The 20,385-nt window shown below is 45.1% G+C and overlaps 1 protein-coding gene across 1 annotated transcript in view; it reads right to left on the reverse strand.

The window, feature by feature from the left end:
- The window catches only part of LOC126537190 (gamma-aminobutyric acid receptor alpha-like), an 82,553-nt gene extending 62,462 nt beyond the window's left edge, over positions 1–20,091 (reverse strand). The window contains exon 1 of the mRNA XM_050184377.3: positions 19,450–20,091. The gene's annotated coding sequence lies outside the window, so the exon portion shown is untranslated. The remainder of the gene's footprint in view (positions 1–19,449) is intronic.
- Positions 20,092–20,385: the final 294 nt, after the last annotated feature.

Below are 20,385 nucleotides of genomic sequence, written 5' to 3' on the forward strand. Positions count from 1 at the left end.
AGGGCAAAATGTTTATTTCGAAACGACAGGGTCGAATTCCGAGCGACGATGGGAGCCAGTCCTGAATTCTGCCCGCTTATCTCATTTTTGTTTATTTATTTATTTCAATTTGGTTCTCTCTATTCACGAGACGAGTTCAATCTCACTCAGCTCGAGGGTGAATTGATCGCGATCGAGATTGAAAAAACAGCGTCAAATAGGAGGGAGAACGAGGGGAGGCCGGGCTCTACCAATATATTCGGGTGAATTGGTACACGGCCCCCCGATTAGGTGAGACTCGCGCCTCCACCCGGTGATCGAAAAAAAAAAGAAGACGTGTCCCTTACACAAACGCATTTCGCCGTTACGGCGCCCCTTGCTGGCATTCTCTTGCCGCGGTTCGGCGTTCAAGCACCGCCGCAGTTGCAAAACCGGGACACACATACGTCAAAACGAAGCATAAATATTTGCGTTTGTTTGTTTGTTTTTTCGACTCTCTACCGTAAGTTCATCGCTGCTTACAGGCTAAACTCAAATCGAAATTGTTTGCCGCTCTCATGGCGCTGGCTCTGAAGGAGCATCATCTGTCGGTGCTCCTTTGAGGTCAGGCCGTCACAAACTTACCAACGTTGTTAGCTTGCGGGAGAGCGGTTTTGAGTAGTTTAGCCTCCGATAAAAAAATACTGAATTTCTCCGCTGCCCTAAGTACATATACGAGGACGAATCAGAAAGTCATTGCACCTATATTTTTATTAACCAAAATAAAGTACATACAGGTAAATAAATACAAATATAACGTACCTTACACTATTTTTCCAAATAGTACCAACACCGGTGTTCAGATATTTGTCCCATCGCTGCATTAAATTTGAGATGCCCCTGTGGTAGAGTTTGCCCGGCTGACTGCGAAACCACGCTCATTGTTATGCATGCCATCACGGCCTTTTGCGAACTCGCAACAACACCATCTCAGACTTATCAAAGCAAGATACCTTTCCCCATACGGGGGCTGCGTTTCCCTGTGGATTTCAGTGGGCGTTCGTCCCCTTGCTCCATAGAAAACGAATCGCACTTCGTTGTTCGTACACCGTCGACGTGCGAAGCACAACCGCCCCCTTCAACAACTGATAGCAGCGCCGTGCCGCAGAGCTACCGGCAGATAAGGCCGGGCCGGTCCAAGAAAGTTCCAACGCTGATTCCCAGCGTTGGAAAAATTTGGCTGAAAAATTTGGCTGAAAAAAATAGGGGTAAAGGCTTTCTGATTCGCCCTCGTAGCGGCGGCGTAGCAGCCTATCGTTGCACAAAATCGCACCGAGGTTCGAGTCTCGCGCCGCTCCGACGAAGGCCTTGCTGAAGTGCATATTAAGAAGATCAAAAAATTTATGCGGTATAAACGCAGTGGCTCACGCGCTCTTCAAGAAACGGCTCTCTTTTCGGATGTTCATTCTCAACTTGGCTGGAATGAAGAAAGTGTTGAGGAAAAAAAGTCGCAGTTTCGCCCCAAAGGTGAAGCATCGATGGCGATAGCAAATTAGTATAAATGTATAAACGAAGTAAGGATAGTTGTTTTATCGGCCGTATAAACTTATAAACATTCGTTTACTAATTAAATTAACAGGCATGGCGTCATTCGCTCGCAGGTAAACATGAGCACTTCTCACTCCATAACTGCGGAAACTCGCTGTCAAAACGCTAGAGTGAGGAAGCGCGGAAGTAGCAGCGAGCGAATTTACCTTCGCGCTGCCTCTCGCTTCAACGCGAACTAAGCGCCAGAAGCACAGCGCATACGAAGCTACCAGCACTCGGTACACTTTGTCCACGTCGCAAATCGCATTGAAGACGAGGCCCGCGTGACCACGCACTTTGTCCACATCGCAGATCGCTTTCAAGATACGGCGCCCGCGTGGCCTCGCCTTACGCATCAGCCGCCGGAGTAGAACGCCCCACCCTTCAACCCTTGGTGCCTCGCGCGCGACAGAAGACGGCGAGCTTCCTCTCCGCTTTCCTCCCTTGCGCGCGTGAGATTGAGCCGCGATCGTTGGGTGACCCTCGCAAGTTTCACTCGCACATACAGCATACGGCACGCAACGACGATGTTATTGTGCTTGCACTTTATACGAGACATCAAGGCGACGGCGGCAGCAGAAATACGCCTGGAGTGCCCATATATTCGCTATCGCAATAGAAAGAATGGTTATAAAAGTTGATAGGAACCACATAGTCACGAAACCATAGCAAACTTGGCAAGTTTTTGGCATCAAATTAAGGGGGAATCATACGTTATGCACTGCCGTGACCGCTTAATCTGCCACTTGTGAATGAAGCTTTTTCTTGAGCCCACAGGCTTCGTCAATATCTGCCAAACAAACGCCGTCCCATTACAGCCAGGTTTTCGAGTTTTAAGGTGAAAGATACAATTTTTGCGGCTAGATCATAACTGAAAGCAGCCGGCATTGGTGTTTCAGATCGTTACCGACTTTTCATTCGCACATCTCAAAAAAGGTTGAAAGAATTAGGGAAAGACAGCAGTCAACACTTTTCCGTTCGCTACAATAAGCTTTAGATTAACAAAAAAAATATATTTTTTGTGCCGTCAACGGATAGTGTTTCCGAATTTGATTCTCATGCAGATTAATCTGTTCGCGCTCGTGAAACCGCAACTAGCAGTCATGATACGTCTTCGTCATAACAATCACGGAATACCAGTGTCTCTGCTAACGAAATTTCTTTTTACAGCGAAGCTGTCTGTGGCTAGGATCTGGAAAAAATGTGTCCGATATGTTGACAAAAACAAATCATCATGTGGGCGGACCCTGGTGCTATTGCACAAAAGGTCCACGTTCAATGGCACATACCCCTGTTGGCTGGGGGACCTGTAACGCGCCCTTGAACTACCCTTGTCATACGTGGGACCAAAAGTGGTCCCAGGCACAAGGGTAAGAATGGCTAGGATCTGGGAAAAAATGTGTCCGAGATGTTGACAAAAGCAATGCGCCGGAGCTATGAACGCTGTTTCCCAAACGCTATCCTATGACGATGCGTTTTGAAATGTCAGTGATCTGGAATGTATTGCGCATGTTCCGCGTGATGCTATCAGTCGCGGCTGTCGCTCTGAATGTTATCATCTTATCTAGAAGGAAGGGGATTAACCGAGGGGCCCGATTTTTATTAGTCGTATCATAAGAAGCCAACAAACACTGACAGCAAGGACAACCTAGGGGAAATTACTTGTGCTTAAATAACTGAAATAAAGAAACAATAAATTAATGGAAATGAAAGTGAACGAAAAACAACTTGCCGCAGGTGGGGACCGAACCCACAACCTTCGCATTCTTCAAAGCGTGGAAGAGCACTAAATTTCTTTTTTCAGACATCCGTAGCGTTGTAAACAAACGTGATGACCTGTCTTTGTTTATCGACACATGCAATGCTGATATTGTTATACTTAAGGAAACGTTGTTCTCCGCGAATATATATAACGCTGAAATTGTTTAATGTGAAAAGGATTTTAAGTTCTAGCGGTGTGACAGCAGTGGTAAAATAGGTGTTGGCGTCCTAATCACTGTGTCATATAACCTTCCATCTTTTCATATCCCTATTACCTCCAGATTGGAATTAGTGTGCACATAGATTCGCATAAATAATAGTGACACCATACTTTGCGCTTGTTACCGGGCACGAACCGCACCTTCCTCATTTTGCTCTGAGCTCTATGGCGCACTTAATAACATTCTTTTCGCAGCAGATAAGGATGCTGGACAAGCGCATGTTAATAACGCCACACATGGTCTCCCTCTAACACAAGGCGAATTGAGCCGCATACTAAAACAGATATCAGCCCGTGGTCGCAAAGTGACGTGGTTTGATCAGAAGTCGAAATCTTCAGATTTATTTCGCATTGACCCATCACTTCAACTTAGAATGCCGTCCACATTAAATACAACCAGAGCCTTTGAAACCCTGATTCACCGTGTGCGGCTCGGTACCGCATACACAAAACACTTGCTACATAAAATTTCAACAGCTGATAGTGCGGAATGCATTTGTGGCCACGCTGATGAAGATGTACAGCATCTTCTGCTAGAATGTCCAGGAAACGACACACACAGACAACGCTTAGCACTTGATTTAGTGGCCTTAGCTCGCAGGCCCTTCAGCCTCAGGAAGATCTTCGCTCCTTGGCCAACATGCTCATTGAAAGGACGAGCGTTATTGGCCCTTCAAAGATTTCTAGAAGCGAGCAATATTATCGGAAAGTACTGAGTAGCGTGTTTAAATGTGAGAGCGCATTTCATGTTTTCCTTTTACGCAACGTTGGCCAATCCAATGCCTGTTTTTTTTTCTAACTTCATAAGAATTTAATCTGTGATTTGTGATGTGCCCTTATTTTAGTCTAGCTAAGTGACCGGCCTTTGTGTTTACTTTTGTGCACATATGTGACTGGACTTTGTTTGCTGTGTTTCTGAGTTGACTTTCAGTTTTATTGTGGCATTAGTCTACTCTACTTACGTGACTGGACTTTGCGTTTTTATTATTTGGAGTTGTCTTTCAGTTATAGTGCGACATTAATGTGCTTATGTTACCGGAATCTGTGTTGTTATAATTTCACTATTTTTGTTATGATTCATTCTTTCTTTTTAAATCCCTATGTGAAAACGAGTAGCTTGCGCCAATTAAAGGCGCCATCTCCTAAATACCATATAATAAAAAAGCATTCTTGTCAGGCATTCTTATTCTCCACTCTTCCTAATGGATGGTTTTAACTTTCCGAAAATAACGTGGTGTGGCATTTATTCAGTACTTACCAGTACATCGGCATTAGCAGCTGATTTTGTGAAGTTATGTTATGAATTTGTAGGCAATCTTGAGCAATTAATAACTGAACCTACCCGAACTACTTCATCGATTGCTACCATACTTGACTTTGTCCTCACAGTTTCACCCCTCCTTGTTACCTCTTTACATGTTTTGCCTCGCCAAAGTGATCACTGTTTCATGAACTGTATACTTCAGGTCAATGTCAAACGTGTTCCTAAGAAACCAAAACATATTCGGCATTACTTTAAAGCCGGCTTTATTTCTATTAACAAAGAGTTAACAAAGAACTGTTACATTCTTTGACGATTACGTGCCTAACTTTTTACACATCTTTTACATAAATGAGTTCGTGTCTAACTTTTAAATTAACAGATGAGCATAATTGATCTGCACCCGCCGCGGTTGCTTAGTGGCTATGGTGTTGGGCTGCTAAGCACGAGGTCGTGGGATCAAACCCCGGCCACAGCGGCAGCATTTCGGTGGGGGCAAAATGCGAAAACAGCCGCTGCTTAGATTTAGGTGCACGTTAAAGAACTCCAGGTAGTCAAAACTTCCGAAGTCCCCCACTACGGCGTGCCTCATAATCAGATCATGGTTCTGGCACGTAAAATCCTATAATTTAGTTCTTTTATTTATTTATGTTTAAAAGCAAAGTTAAGTATTTAATTAACAAATACGTGTCATTGCGTGTCATTCCTGGTAAACATCGTTCGATACGGTTCAGTACCTCTTTAGGACATCTTCTTAAATAAAGAAAGCATGCGTTTCGCAATACTAAGCGATCTAAAAAATTCAATTAGTGAAGCGAAAGATGATTTTCTTCAACAGAGCTCTTACATCATTACTTATAGAAGATTCTAAAAAGGTTTGGAACATTAAGGGTGGTTTTAAAGGTAATACAATAACAGTAAACAACAGTGACGGTGTTCCTGTGCCGTTCACTATGTTGTTCTGTATTAAATGAAATGTCCGCTACGTCTTTTCTCATGCGTTAACTACAAATCTCCCTGAGTATTGTACAATGAATTAACCGCGGAAGGATCCTGTGCTCATAAATTCTTTTGGTGTGTTTCACTTAATTAAAAGCTTGGAATTGTCTTCCCCGTGCGCAACGGGTGGTATTAACTGGAAAGCTTTAAAGAACACTGAAATGTATTGTTCCATAACATTAACAGAACTTTTTTCATAGTTCATCGCTTCTGGCCAGTTACCCGGCGACTGGAAGGTAGGTAAGGTGGCACCATTGTTCTAATCTGGTAACGCTCATTCTTCTCTTAGCTGCAGACCTGTCACTAACTAGCATCCACTGCAAGCTCTTAGAACATATCGTCCAATCAAGTTTAACTAAATTCCGCGAGTATAATGCATTCTTACGCTAAACAGCATGGGTTTGGTGAATAATTTTCTTGCGAAACCCAACTAATTTGTTTTACTAACAAACTTTTCGCTGCTTTTTACAACGGGTGTTTCATCGCTTGATTATTCTAAGGTTTTCAAAAAGCATTTGACCTTGTATTTCACCTACTACTATATTTAATATTAGGCAAATTAAACATCGATCCCAATATTATTGCCTGGACTGAGAGAGAGAGAGAGAGAGAGAAATAACTTTTATTTATATAGCCGGCAGATTGGTGGGGGGGCCAACCCCGCCTAGATGGCGGCCAGAAGCCCTTGAGCTCTAGCGGCATCCTCGGCCTGCTGGACAGCCAAACTGAAATTTTATTTTTAAGGGAGCGCGATTTGCTACAGCTAACGGTTTTGATTCCCCTTCTTGTCCAGTTGCTTCGGTCGTGCCGCTGTGTTTTGTCATCGGCAATCTTCTTTTTTAACTTAATTTAACGACCTGACTACTGTAGTTACGTCTATTAGGCTATGTGCTGGCGGCTGCGTTATTTACCGCGTAATACCTCCCGACACTGATCAAACGGCAGTTCAGTCTGACAATAACAATATTACTAACTGGTTTAACGCGTGGCAAATGCGTGTGAATCTTAAGAAGTGTAAAGTAATAAGAATTTCCAGAAAATCTACCACTTGTATCCTTCCCCTTTCTAACATTGATGGTTCTGTGTTCGACGAAGTAACCTCTTATAAGCATTAGGAGTTCACATAACTGCTAACCTTTCTTGCCAAAAGCGTGTTAATTATGTTATTACTAATGCTAATCGCAAGTCAAGTTATTTACGCCGCAACATTTAAAGGACACCGTTGCCGCTTAAATTAACATTGTATAAAACACTTCTAAGCTGTGTACCTGAATATGCATATGCTCTGTGGGACCCAAGTCAATAATTTATTATTAATCAGCGAGAGTCGGTGCGAAACCGTAGTGTGCGTGTCATTTTGTCAAATTATTCCGGCTTTTCTAGTGTGTCATCGATGAAATTCATTTTGCAGCTCCCGACCTCTCATTTCGCAATAAATGTCTGTTCATCAATGCTCTACAAGATATTTCATAATGGACACTTGAAAAATGAACTTCCCAGTGGGCCAACTTATTTGTCATGTCGTACTTACCAGTGGCATGATGTTGACGTGCCTTTCTGTCGCACTAATTTGTATTCTTATTCATTCATCCCAAAGATAGCCAAAGAACAGAATCACCTGCCCTCCTCCGTCGTCACCATTCTCAATGCCTCCGAATTTAAATCTGCCGTTGAAGTTTATTGCATGTACTAACTAACCGCTAATGACGTGTACGTTTGCACCGCTCCCTCCTGTAACGCCTTCGGGCATTGAAGGTATTTAAATGAATGAATAAATAAAATTTCCAGTCTGCTAATTACATACTACGCGCATTATGTCTTATCCTCGATGCACACGCACACCACGTGCGCTTTACACCCAACAAACATTACCCATTCGTATTCTACGAGTGTTGTGCGCGGTGCCAACCTTCGATTCACGGAACAGGACGAATGAATCTTCAACTACATATCGTGATTTGAGAGTACGGTTTGTGTGCACTTGCTCTCAAGCATTCTGCTGTTCCCTAATAAATAGGACAACGATTACTGTTTGGCGGATTCTCTTCCAACGCATGCGCAAAGCCGCGATGCACAAAAAAATTCGGCTACCGACAACGCGTTTCGATAATCCCCCATACGACATACGCGGTAAGAGAAAGTGTTGCAGCGCAGTAGGTGCAAACTTGGCACGCAGTCGTTCGGCTGCAGCAATGTGTTAGAATCGCAGGAGAATACCCGTATCTGCGTGTTTTTTGGAGCCACGGCGTCCCACGCCACTCTAAGCCGACTGATCATGCAAATGTGGGCGCAGCGGTTCCTCACTGCTCCCGTAGGCTCCCGCGTACCTTTCCGCCATTTGGATCGTTACGTTTCCTTCTTTTCTCCCCGCGTCTCGATCGCTCGAAATCGCACTGCCTGTGCCCTCGGCGCTCTCACTAGCTGCCACTGAAAGGTTCGCGGCGTGGACCTCTCCGCACTCGAGGAGTGTCTTCCTCTGCTTGCCGTGCGCTTGCCTGCGCCGGCAGCCGCCCTTATTTAACTGTCAGTGGCTCAATATTTACCAAACCTTTCCTTCTGGCCACAAAGCCCCACGACGCTTCTTGACATCTCATTTAATGCACCGCCGGAGGCAATCTCTATTCTCGGTGGGGCGCAACTTCCGCTTTGTACGCGAAACGAGTCACCTGTTTATATTTTGGCGTTTCTTCCCGCGCGCCAGCGGGACAGCCGAGCCTCAGCGTCTCCATCGGGCGGAGCGTCCGTACCAAGTTGTATCCCAGCCCCATTACGAGCCCGGAGAGTATTTCCTTGTTCCTTCACAACGGGACGGCAGGAAGAAAAAAGAAACCGGAGGACTGCTTCGAACGGGCACAAAAGATTCCTGTCCAAGCGCTCCGTTTTTGTCGATGTTATTGAACCGCACGCGCGCGCGACCATAGAGAGGACTGCCCCCTATACTTCGAGCAAGATGAAGTTCGTTCCAACAGGCAAAGCAGGCTGCTTCATCCCGAGTCTCTAGTTGCTGGCATTCTGCGCTCTACAGCTACGCTTGGGCATAATCCCAACTACGACCTTATTCGGCATACGGTCGATGATGTATATAGTAACCTTGTGCTGCTTCTTGGCATCGGCAACGAGGTACCGGTGTTCTTTTTTGTAAATCTTGAACAACGACGGCGATTCATACGGTTTTACACACGGACGGTTTTACGCACTGACACTGCACCCGTGCCATCACACGCGTTTAAGACGGTGCAATCACAAAGAGCAAGGATTGCCCGGATCAAAGAATTCCCGCTTATCAGAGGATCATTGAGATAACTAAGAAATGGAAACACTATTACATCAGTCGTAGACATATTTTGAAGTTTTTTTTTAATGAACATTAAAGAAAATGTACGCGGAATCTTGTTTAGGGAAAGAAGGATTGTAAAGGACTGCTCAAGGTTGTAAAGATGATGATGATGTCTAGTGGCATCCATTTGAAACGTTTTGGCGATAAGCAGTCGCCAAGTCTGCGTGAGCCAATCATAATCAGTTCTCACTATATATACATATACATATATATACTGCAGTCTACCATTTTGCATCTCTCTACTTTATCCTGTAAGGTCCACCCTAGCTGTGCCTCTTCCCTGCTTTCCTTTTCTTTCGCCGATACTCTAAACTCAGCTTTGAACACCGGCGCTTCTGGAAAGTAGAACTTCCCTGCGGCTTTGGTTGGTTGAATATCTTGGCAGTCAAAGTAGACACTTCAGCGCCACATTGAAGAATGGTTACAGGCGCATCAAGGATGATGGTGAGGCCAAGGCGCTCCTGCGTTTCAGGAGGCATGCATCCTCGAGCGACCCACAGAGAATCACTTCGCATTCTAGCACTTCCGTGAGCTCCCAATTCTTCTGCAATGACGATATGAAGACGGTATGTTTCGGAAACAGTAGCTCGCCCCGAAAGAAAGGACGAAGTCACACTAACAGCTGTCACAGGAAAACTCTTCCTTTGTTCATGTATCTACATGTGCTTTGTTTTGTTGTTTAATAAATGATGTAACCATGGAAAGACAAGCCAACGGAAAGCAGGCAATCCCAAAAATCAAGAATAAACTCCAGCGACTAAGGAATGTTAGAAAAAGCAAAAGAATCGAAAGAAACAAAGAGTTGTGCTTTCTCGTGTGTAACACCCATGCAAACAGTTTTGTATTATTCGGATGGGTTGAAAAACAACACCTGCTTTTCTAATAATGCAGTTCTTCTTTATTTATTGGTTGCGTCTGTCGTACAAGTATGCCCACCCTGAACCTTGTTAATTATGCTACCAAAATCGCTATACGACGAGAGCTTGCCTCTTCTTGCCAATGCTACATCCCCCACATTTTCCATAGCTTGGTGTCTGCGTAAAACTGGAAATATATAAAGTAACTTTTGCTGAGCCAATCACCCTCACGATATTCTTTCGTCGAGGTCATTCCATGTAATACTCAAAAGCTTATAAACGCCGCACTCACATTGGGGAGCATGTTTCTCAACGGATTGTCAGCAGGTCAAAGCAGTTCATTGGCCGAGTTGACTTAGCATAATAAAACGAAAATTAAGCGACTAAACGAGGTCACACGAAAGACGAAAACCAGACATAGGGGGCACTCCGTGTGTCTGGTCTTCGTCTTTTTTTTTTCTGTCCGTGTTCGGTTGCGCATATTACGCCTCATTAGGCTGGCAGGTTTCTCAGCATCTGACCAACGGGTTGGCCGAATTACATGTTGCCAAAAATCTTTTCATATTGCCCAAGCAGGAAGAAAACGTCGAGATCAATCACGGCAGCGTGCGACTAAAAGAAAACTACTACACTGACAACGCATGCCGTCAAAGTCTCTTGAAGGTGTTTTATTGTTCATGTAATGTTGCCTCGGTATGACAGGTTTCACGGCGTAAACAAGCGACAAGTCGTCGACCAGAAAGTTCAGCCGCTATCGATCCTTCCTGGTTTTATTCTATGTTCACGGTGCGCTACATGCTTTTTCCGGTTTACAGCGGGGTCTACAATGTTCCTCATTAGTTAATTATTTAATTATTTCATTCATTCATTCATTCATTTCAAATACCTTATTTATTTTAAATGCCAGAGGTCATTGAGTAAGGGGGGGGTTTAGTTATTACAATGAAAGTACGAGAAAACTAGTAAGGAACAGGGTTACTAAGCAAGTGAACATCGAAATGTAATGCAACAAAGTAAATTTCAAAATACAAGCAAGGTTCCAACGCAAGTGAACAAAAAGAAACGCAACACAACAAAATACATCTGCGAAATAAGCACTAAAAGAGCGTTTGAGTGCAAGAAGAAAATGCAACACATCACAATATAAACAAAGTATGAATTTAACGACTGATCCCTGATACAGAGCTATTGCAAAAAATTCACCTCAAGCTTGTGACTAAACGCATTCAGGGTATTATCAGGATGTCATCGGGAAGATAATTCCACGTGTGGATGACTTGTGGAAGTGCGGATGTGTTAAAAGCGTTCGTGTTACCAAAGATGCGCGTGCAGCTGAGGTGATTATGTAGCCTGCGTCACATGAAAAGATGTACCGAGGCTATTTTACTGCTGTAGACGTACTTGTGAAACAGGCATAGGAGAGATATTTGACGACAAATGGCCAATGGTAGAAGATAATGATCAAGTTTAGGCTGAGTCACGCTTGAATGATGGTCATAGTTCCTTGAAATGTAACGGGCGGCTCTGTTCTGAACTGCTTCAAGCATGTTTATTTGATAATGAGCGGACGGGGAACAAACAGATGAGGCACATTCAAGTTGTCGGCGAACGAAAGTAGATAAGATAATTTGCGAACATTAGAGGAACAACGACGGAGGTTGCGGCGTAAACACCCGGATGTTTTTGAGAATTTCGCGCAGGCAGCACTGACGTGATCGTACCTGGAGAGGCCCGGTGTAAAACTAACGCCAAGATATTTAGAAGATGATGTCCGGGACAGCTTGTCTCCTTGTATGTGGTAGGAAAGATTAGAAACGTCGCGCTTTCGTTCAAAAGAAATAATTTTGCATTTGTTTGTATTTAGCATCATGAGCCAGGCGTTACACCAGTTAGTGATAATGTTAAGATCGTCTTGAAGGATCATGTGGTCGACCGGAGAGTTTACTGGTCTGTATAAAATGCAGTCATCGCCGAGAGCGAGAAAGCAAGGACAGGAAAGGCAGGGAGGTCAACGAGACGAGCACTCGGTTTGCTACCCTGCATTGGCGGGTGGGGGAAAGGGGTATAGAAAGAGGAAAAGAGTGAGAGAGGGAGAAATGAGTGCGTGTGGTAGGATGCACAAGGACACTATAAACGGTCTCTTAAGCCGGTGCACTTCAAGTACTGCACTAGTGCACGAATCGCTTTTCGAGCCAGTGACGGGTGTGGCCACGGTCCGAGTACCTTTGACTCGGTGAACGGTCTTAAGTCCAGTCGGTGTAAAGTTTCCCGCAGAGAAAGGCGTTGTACATCGTAGCGGGGGCAGGTACACAATAGGTGCTCGATGGTCTCCTCGCACCCACAGGAATCGCACATCGGGCTCTCGGCCATTCCAAAATCATTCTAATACTTGATGATATGTTATTTGGCAGGTAATTTATATGGATCAAGAAAAGAAGCGGGCCTAGAACGCTGCCCTGTGGAACGCCAGAAGAGACGTATGAAGAGTGAGAGGAGGAATTATTAACTGTCATGAACAGCTTGTGAAGGGAAAGGAAATTCTGAAGCCACGATAAAGTAAGGGAATCTAATCAAAGGGCAGATATTTTAGACATAAGGCGGCTATGGGCGACACGATCGAAAGCTTTGGCAAAATCAAAAAAGATGGAATCGGTTTGTAGGCCATTCTTCACGTGCGAATGAAGGTCAGCGGTCAATTCCAGTAGCTGTGTTTCGCATGACATGACCTTCCTGAATCGGTGCTGGTTTCGAAAGAAGAACTTGTCAGTCTCCAGGTGATCGTAGACGTGGGAGGCGATTACATGCTGAAGAAGTTTACAGAAGATGCATGTTAATGGTATCGGGCGGTAGTTTTCTGGTGAATTGTTATTTCCGGATTTAAAAATGGGTATTATTTTGGCAATTTTCCAGTCTGGCAGTAGTCCAGATGACAGTGACTGTCGAAAGTAGTGGTATAATATGGTGCCGGATTTGGAGCTATATAATCGATACCGGCTGGCCAAGATGCCTTAGGCAGCTTAATTAGACATGCGATACCATCCACCGTGATTTCAATGGGCTGCATTTACTAGTAGTTGTGTTCAGGGACAGATGACACGTCGGAATAATCTTCCCGAGTGAATGCAGATGAAAAAAAGGTATTAAATGTAAAAGAACACTCGGAATCTGAGAGAGGAAGGTTGTTTTCATCAAGTAATGATAACTAGTTAGTACCTTGGTCAGGGGATATGAAGCGCCAGAATTTCTTTGAATTATTTGGCAAAAGAGAAGGCAAATTGTTGTGGAAATATTTATCTTTGGCATTACATATTGCAGAACGGCAACTGGTCAAGCACTGTTTGTATTGTTCCCAAGCAGGTGTACCAGCGCGCTTCGCATTACAATACAAACGTCTTTTTTTCCTGTTTCTGTGTTTACGAAGAGATTTGGTGAACCAAAGATTTGATTTATCTTTTGAAATTGTGATAATTGGGTTACAATACTTAATAAGCGTGGACATTTTGTCTCTGAAAAGCGCCCAGCTTTCATTTCAACGCCCAGCTTTCAACGGCTTTGCTGACACGGTCGAGTATAGGGTATACAGGAGGAGGAGGAGGAGGAGGAGGAAACAAAAAGAGAAGGCAGGGATGTTAACCAGAAATGCGTCTGGTTGGCTATCCTACTCTGGGGGACGGGAAAGAGGAAATAGAAAGATATGATAGAGAGAGGGAGGGGAAGGGGAGGAAAGCCGCGGTGAGCTAGCGCACACACGCGGAGGGCCTGAGCGAGTCAAGGACGTTCACATAGGCCAGTCGCCCTCAAAGACAAAAGTGCCTTCACAGCTTTGTGGGCCGACGAGCGATGGGGACGGTCTTCAAGTAACACCTGCACACACAACGGCCGATCGTCCAGTCATCGCAATGCGATAAATAATGTTTGTCTTTCCGACTGAAATCGATGACAATGGCACAATAAATGTTCTATGTTCTCTTCCGCACCGCAGACGTCACATGCAGCACTGTCGGTCATTACAATTTAAGTAGTGTACGCGGTCGTGAAAGCCACTCCCAACCACAGCCGGTATTGAAGCGGTGCCTCACGTCGCTGAAGCCCGCGTGGAAGTCGGAGTTGGAGCGAAGGCTTCAGTTCGTACAACCTGGTGCGCCTTGTATTTGGGATGTTCCACTATGTTAAAGAGAGCTTGCGTGCCAGGTGACGGAGGTGGCTTGCAGTGTCTATCCTGGAAAGAGGAATGGGAACGCTGTGTTGTTCTATATGTGACTCTCAGGCAGCTTTGCCTGTTGATCATTTCCACTGATCCCGCAATGGCCAGGTAGCCACTGCGAAATGAGTTCGTGGCCTTTCTGTATGACGTCGGGATGAAGTTGGACGATTTCGTATTTGAGCGGTTCCTGAGCTCCACGTCTGAGTACATATAAGTTATAAGTATAAAAGTGAAAGTTTAAATGGTTTCTTTTGTGCTTTGGCAAATTCTTTCAGTATTTTTCTTGCCTGTCGTGTAGCCACTATTCTCATGGCAACTCTTTTGCGGGAGCTGTTCGTAGAATATTCACCGATAAATTGTTACGCAGAACTACACAATGAGTGACAACAAAAGATAAGTGCATTCGGCGATGGCCGAGGACGAGGTGGCGTGACGGAATTAGTAATTACGTAGGCAAAGAATTAATGCAGCTGACGCAACAAAGGAATAATTGGAGATCGCTTGGAGAGGCCCGCTGTGTATATAAATTAGGCTGATTATGACAAATTGTGATGACAAGCATAATTTATGAGTGTATATCGCTTTCGTTAAACGATGCCGCAGAAGGAGCGTACGGCTACTGCTTCAGTAGGCGCCGCTTTCTTCATGTTCCAACACGTTTCTACAGTGTGACATTCTGTCAGTGCTGCTGTCCATGGAGCTGAACGCGCTTGGTGACGGCTACCAAAATCCAGACGAACAGTATTCAGCAGCTGGTGCAGTGTCACCGGTGCCACCAAGAGTACGTTTCGCGAGCGACCGCGGACAACGTTGGCCAACTTGTTACCCAGCGCTTCTGCGGACTAACCCGCCGCTGATGACAGAGCGATTTCACGTAGAAATTACAGGCATACGCACACAGGCAGGGAACAGAGTACGCAAAAAAACGTAAGATTGAACATATGTCCAAAGACGGCAAAAAAATGCAACTCGTACAGCGACTAAACTAACCAGCCCAATCAACTTGTGTCATATGGTTGGCATTCGGCCCTTTATTTATAGGACGTCATCCTAGGCCCTGGGTTAACTCGTGCTCGTCGCTATCTGGATCACATAACGACGGACTAGTGGCACTAGTTACAATGTCCGTGACGTATCACGCGTGACGTAGTGTAACGTAGCGTGTGCACTTCGTGCGAAAGTGAAAGCGCGACAGTGCTGATTACACGCAGAAGGCACCGAGAATAAAAAATGTGTCCCAAACATAGAACACGTGGCAATAAGGCAGAGATCTGGTTTTCCCTACACAAACACTAATAATTCTAAATAATGATAAATAGTAAACTTATTCATTAGTGCGCGACAGGAAAGAAGGGGTTATCGAGCGGTGCGTTGATATCACGTCGCCGTTTCGGGGGCCCGATGCATATTCTGCCCCAGCAAGCGCAGACACGGTTTCTGCATTTGCATAAGGCGCCGTCGGTGATGAATAAGGTTTGGCCGATACTTAAGGCGCCGAGGTATCGGAGGGCGCGCGAAGAGCGATAGATGGGCCCAGCCTTCGTGAGTCGTAAGCACCCACTTGCAGAGCCGGATGTGCTCGAACACTGTACTCCGAAGCTACCGGAGCAAGCTCCCGAAACGTATGCGAGTTCAGCTGCACGTCGTGCCCGCCTGCCTGAGCGCGGAACGATGCTGTGCCAATCCCAATTTAGTGGTTTATCGCAAATATGAACACGTGCTTCTGGCGCTGTTCTTGCATCTTATAGCGTAAAATTTCCTAAGTCATACAAATTAATTTTGCAGAGATGTGCCTCATTTGTCCATCTTCCTCACCCGCGTGCATTGGCGAAAGCTTGATTTTCCGCGGCAGCGCCGGTGAAGCCCGAAGTCAAAACGCCTTCAAATGCGAAGCTAAAGTGCCGCACTGTGCTCGGCGCCGGGAGGTGGAGCTCTTGAAGTGAGCGCAATGCTTTTAGTGTACATTAAAGTTTAAACTCGGAGTTAAGAAAATCACGTTTTCGTCTTTTTATTTTATTTCTTTTTCATCGTGTACCGTGGTATCGCATGCGAATTCGCAAGAAGCTGATCACCAGTATCTCGGAAATTCGCTCATTAATCAGGTCTTAGCTTCTAAGTCACTGTAACAACCGGCGGAATCAATTACGTTTGCATCGAAGTACCGAAACACCACCGGAAACTCTCGCAATGCTCGTCTCACTGGACAACGGGCGAATATTGAGCAGCTGCTAATGCGGAAGCATTAGCCTACCTCTGTCCTTGCGCAAAGTGAATCCGTCCCGCATACGTCATTACAGACCGGCGCCTAATTAGTCCGAACATCTGTCCGCAACACACGGTGATCCCCACTCCGTCTTGCGATGTCACTAGCTTCGCTTGAAATCACTTGGATTTCAACGTCCGCTCACGTTCGAGAGTTTGGGCCCACTTTTTCTGGCCAATTAGTCGCAATTGGCAAAGAAGTTGATTAGTTACTCGTCTCAGAAGTAAGCATGACAGAGCTGCGAAGAAACATCCGGCGTTTAAACCTTAACAAGAGAGACAAAGTCATGCAGTGATACTGAAGTGTTGCCGTGACACCGATGTCCGACCACCTCCTCGAGGACTTGTAAAGATGTGTTCGTCACGTGATTTTCTAACAGCTCTCTTAGGCCTTACACGTTCGTGCGATGGATGTCTCTTATTTAAACAGAACATTTCTGTCCAAATGGAGAATATTAGTTGCGTTAATCACTTGGAAGGTCACCAGAAAAAAATCTTCCCCAGTATTCTTCTTCAGAAATAACACCCGATTTTTACACCACCGACTGTCGAAAAATACAAAGCCAAAACACCAACGGCCCTAAATATACGGCATCAAGTGGATTCTCCAAATGCTGGAATAATAGGTGGCTCATAAAGAATACGTAAAATTAAGGACAGGAAGCGACGCCACATAAAAATCTCCGCACCAGCCTTTGTTGCGTCTTTGATTGCTTCAAAATGTGGCTTTGGCTAGAAATAGTTGCATATCCCTCAAAGTATACAAGCAGTTACCCTAGCAACCCTTGTAAGATATTCTTCCTTTAGATTTTGGACGGCAAGATGACAACGGTCAGATAATTTTCAAGAATTTGTGACGTGAGGATAATGTCAAGAACAGCGACGTTTGAGCGCGAAATTGAAGAACACACTAAACTAGCAGCGAATGCCGACTGATAAATTTCTTTGTCAGGCAATCCCTGCATAGTGTTTCTAACGAGCGTCATTCTAAAAAGTTCAATAACTATAGGCATTTGTATTCAACACCACCGTTTTCATTTTCCTTACTGTGTTGCGCTCTTGTACCGCCATGTGTGTGTGTAAGGGGGGGGGGGGGTTGGAATGATGGTGCGCGTGTGTCCTGCCTGTGCGTGTGTGCGCGTGCACATGTCCGTACGTGTGTGTGTGTGTTTATGTCCAACAACAGGAGCAATATACAATAAAGCAGAGATAAAATATGAGATATAAACACATATCTAAATAATATATATATATATATATATATATATATATATATATATATATATATATATATATATATATATATATATATATATATATATATATATATATATATAAAGCAATAAACAAGCCTTTTAGGTTCATCGGCAGTAAGGTTCCTTGTGCTGTGCTTCGTGCGTCTTGCCTTCTCGTCATTAAAATTAGAGGTTTGCTCTTGTCTACGGCGGCGCGTGTTCCTCTGTTCGCACCACGCTTCACAGAATTTCGCCCCATCTCGGCTGCAAACCCAACCTCCCCCGCCCCCCTCTCCTCTTCGTTCTTACTTTTTTTTTTTTTTTCGATCCCGTTTCCGCGAAGCGTGCATCGCTGCACGGCACTGAAGCGTGCGAGGGAGCCGAACGTCAAAACATACATCTTTAACAAAAATAAAAGTCCTGCAACTGAGGCGCATAGCGTACGCGAGGCTGGAAGAGGAAGTCGTTAATCACTGCGCTACAGTTTTATAATATGTAAATCCACTGGCGGGCAAATCTATGTTAATTAGACTTTGTAAAGCGAGAGGCAGGAGAGCGAATAGGCGCTACACGAAATGCGCATCTCGTCGACGGCATCATAATAATGGAGCAAGCAGGGCATTAAACCCATCGCGTATATTAGAAAAGAACAGGATAAGTCCTTAAAGTAAGGGTGGTAGGGTACCTGAGCGCCCTTTCTGGGGTCATTACACGCTTGACAACGACAGTTCACGGAGCGCGATGGCCCCATCTTTCAATGCTCGCTTCCTCCCTTTTCTCTGCGCTTTTGGTGTTTACGTAAAGCATAATCAGTTATTGCTTTTAATCTTATTGCGAACTTTGATACATCTTACCCCAGTGACTACGCTGTAATAGTTTGCATGTGTCGGCGTCTACATAGCATCTCGTCAGTAATGATATTTGGCGTGTTACGACCAGCAAATAACAGTGTACCATATCAAAGTTATATAGAACTAGTACGACACTGGGGAGGGGGCACTTCAATGTCAGTAGACTAGATGCAGTCGGCGGAGAAAAATAAATAAACAAGAAACGAACTATATATATTCTGCTTGTCACCTGCACGAATGTTCAATGAGCTAACCTCTTTGATTCTTCGCAGTCTGCAGCAAGTGAAAAAGAAACCGAAACAATTATTTCAGTTTTCAAGGTCAGTTTAGCCCGGGCGGTTGTGAAAAGAGCATGATCAGGAGCGTAGCTTTGGTTTGTTCTCTTTCTTTTTTGAAGCCATCACACTTGTCATAGTAGTGCGTCCTCATCGATAGCTCAATAGCGGGGCCTTGTAGACGAGATATACAGCTGAATAGCAAGGCGTTTTAATGCCTCTCAACGTGCACCTTTCGTCAACTCCGTTCGTAATGCCATAAATGACACGCTGATCGTTACCCGCTAGAGTAGAGCAATATTGAGCAGATTCATCAACCCTTCAATGACATCACTAGACACCATGAGTTTTATATCCCGCTGAACGAGCATTGGCTCATTCACGCACCAATTCTTGTATTCACGTTTGTTTTTGACACAACATCTAGTGATGTATTGTCAGTAGAACGTTTAAGAAATCGGCGAAAGAACATTCTTTAAGCCGCGAGCATTAATTAGGCATCCCTTGAAGTGTCGTAACATTATTATGCACACTGGAAAATATACGCTTAGCGACAGATTTATAAAGAATAGCATTAAGTATAGGAAGGGAGGAGAGCGAAATCACATATTTCGTTCACGGAAACGTGAGACGTACACTCACCACTTTGCAGTCGCAGTCTTTGCAGACTCCCACAGCTTCGGTCACAAAAGTACACCTGAAAGAGTTTGGCACAAGCAGCCGAAGTTCGACACTAGATAAACAAACCGAAAACTACACCTCAGAGTTGCTCGATCGATAGTTTCAGTTCATTCTTACACTGCTTAATGTGTCCAGTAAGATCACGTTCGGGAATTGCCCACGCGCAAAAGAAAAAAAAAAGTCACGAAGATACACATCGGCCGCACAAATTATTAGAGTATAGCAGAACGAGGGTTGAAGGAGAGGGGGGAGGGGGTTACCGAAGTGTAACGAAAACGGGAACAATCTGACAAGACACGATAGTGCAGCGTCCGGTTCGGGAAGCGTGGCGTCGTCGTCCTCTCCTGCTCGTCAGGGCGGCTCAAAGTCCATCTTAAAGTGGCGCGTCGACAACCGCGCGCGACTTTGACGCTCCGCTCGTGGAGCCAACACTGCTGGGACGCCCCACCGACAGCCGGCGACCCTCACTTCTGGCGACTGCCTTCGGCTCCTACTTACTTCCCTTCCAACCTACCCCTCCGTCCCTACTCTCGTTCCCCAAGCTCCCCTTCTCTTTCCCGGCCTCCCTTCTTCCCTGACTTTCCGCCCTCGCCCTTCCCCAGCGCGCCTTTCCCTTCCTCAAAGATGCCGAAAACCTGCGCCGCCGCTGCCGCTGCCGCCACCGCTCACTTCTCCATCTAACCTCAGCCGCTCGGTTCGAGGAAATGGTGCGGGAAAGAAAAAAAAGGAATAAGGTGTGGGGAACATTTCCAGCTAATCCGCCTCTGACCGACACCCGCCGGTAGCTTCACTTCGCTTGCCGTTTTTTCTATCACCTTCAGCGTGTTTTCCTCTCGTTTTCTTTCATCTTTTCTTACCTATAATTCTTCTCTCAGTATTTTTTTCCTTCTCTCACTA

Source organism: Dermacentor andersoni, chromosome 4, assembly GCF_023375885.2.
Source record: "Dermacentor andersoni chromosome 4, qqDerAnde1_hic_scaffold, whole genome shotgun sequence".
NCBI classification, from domain to species: Eukaryota; Metazoa; Arthropoda; class Arachnida; order Ixodida; family Ixodidae; genus Dermacentor; species Dermacentor andersoni.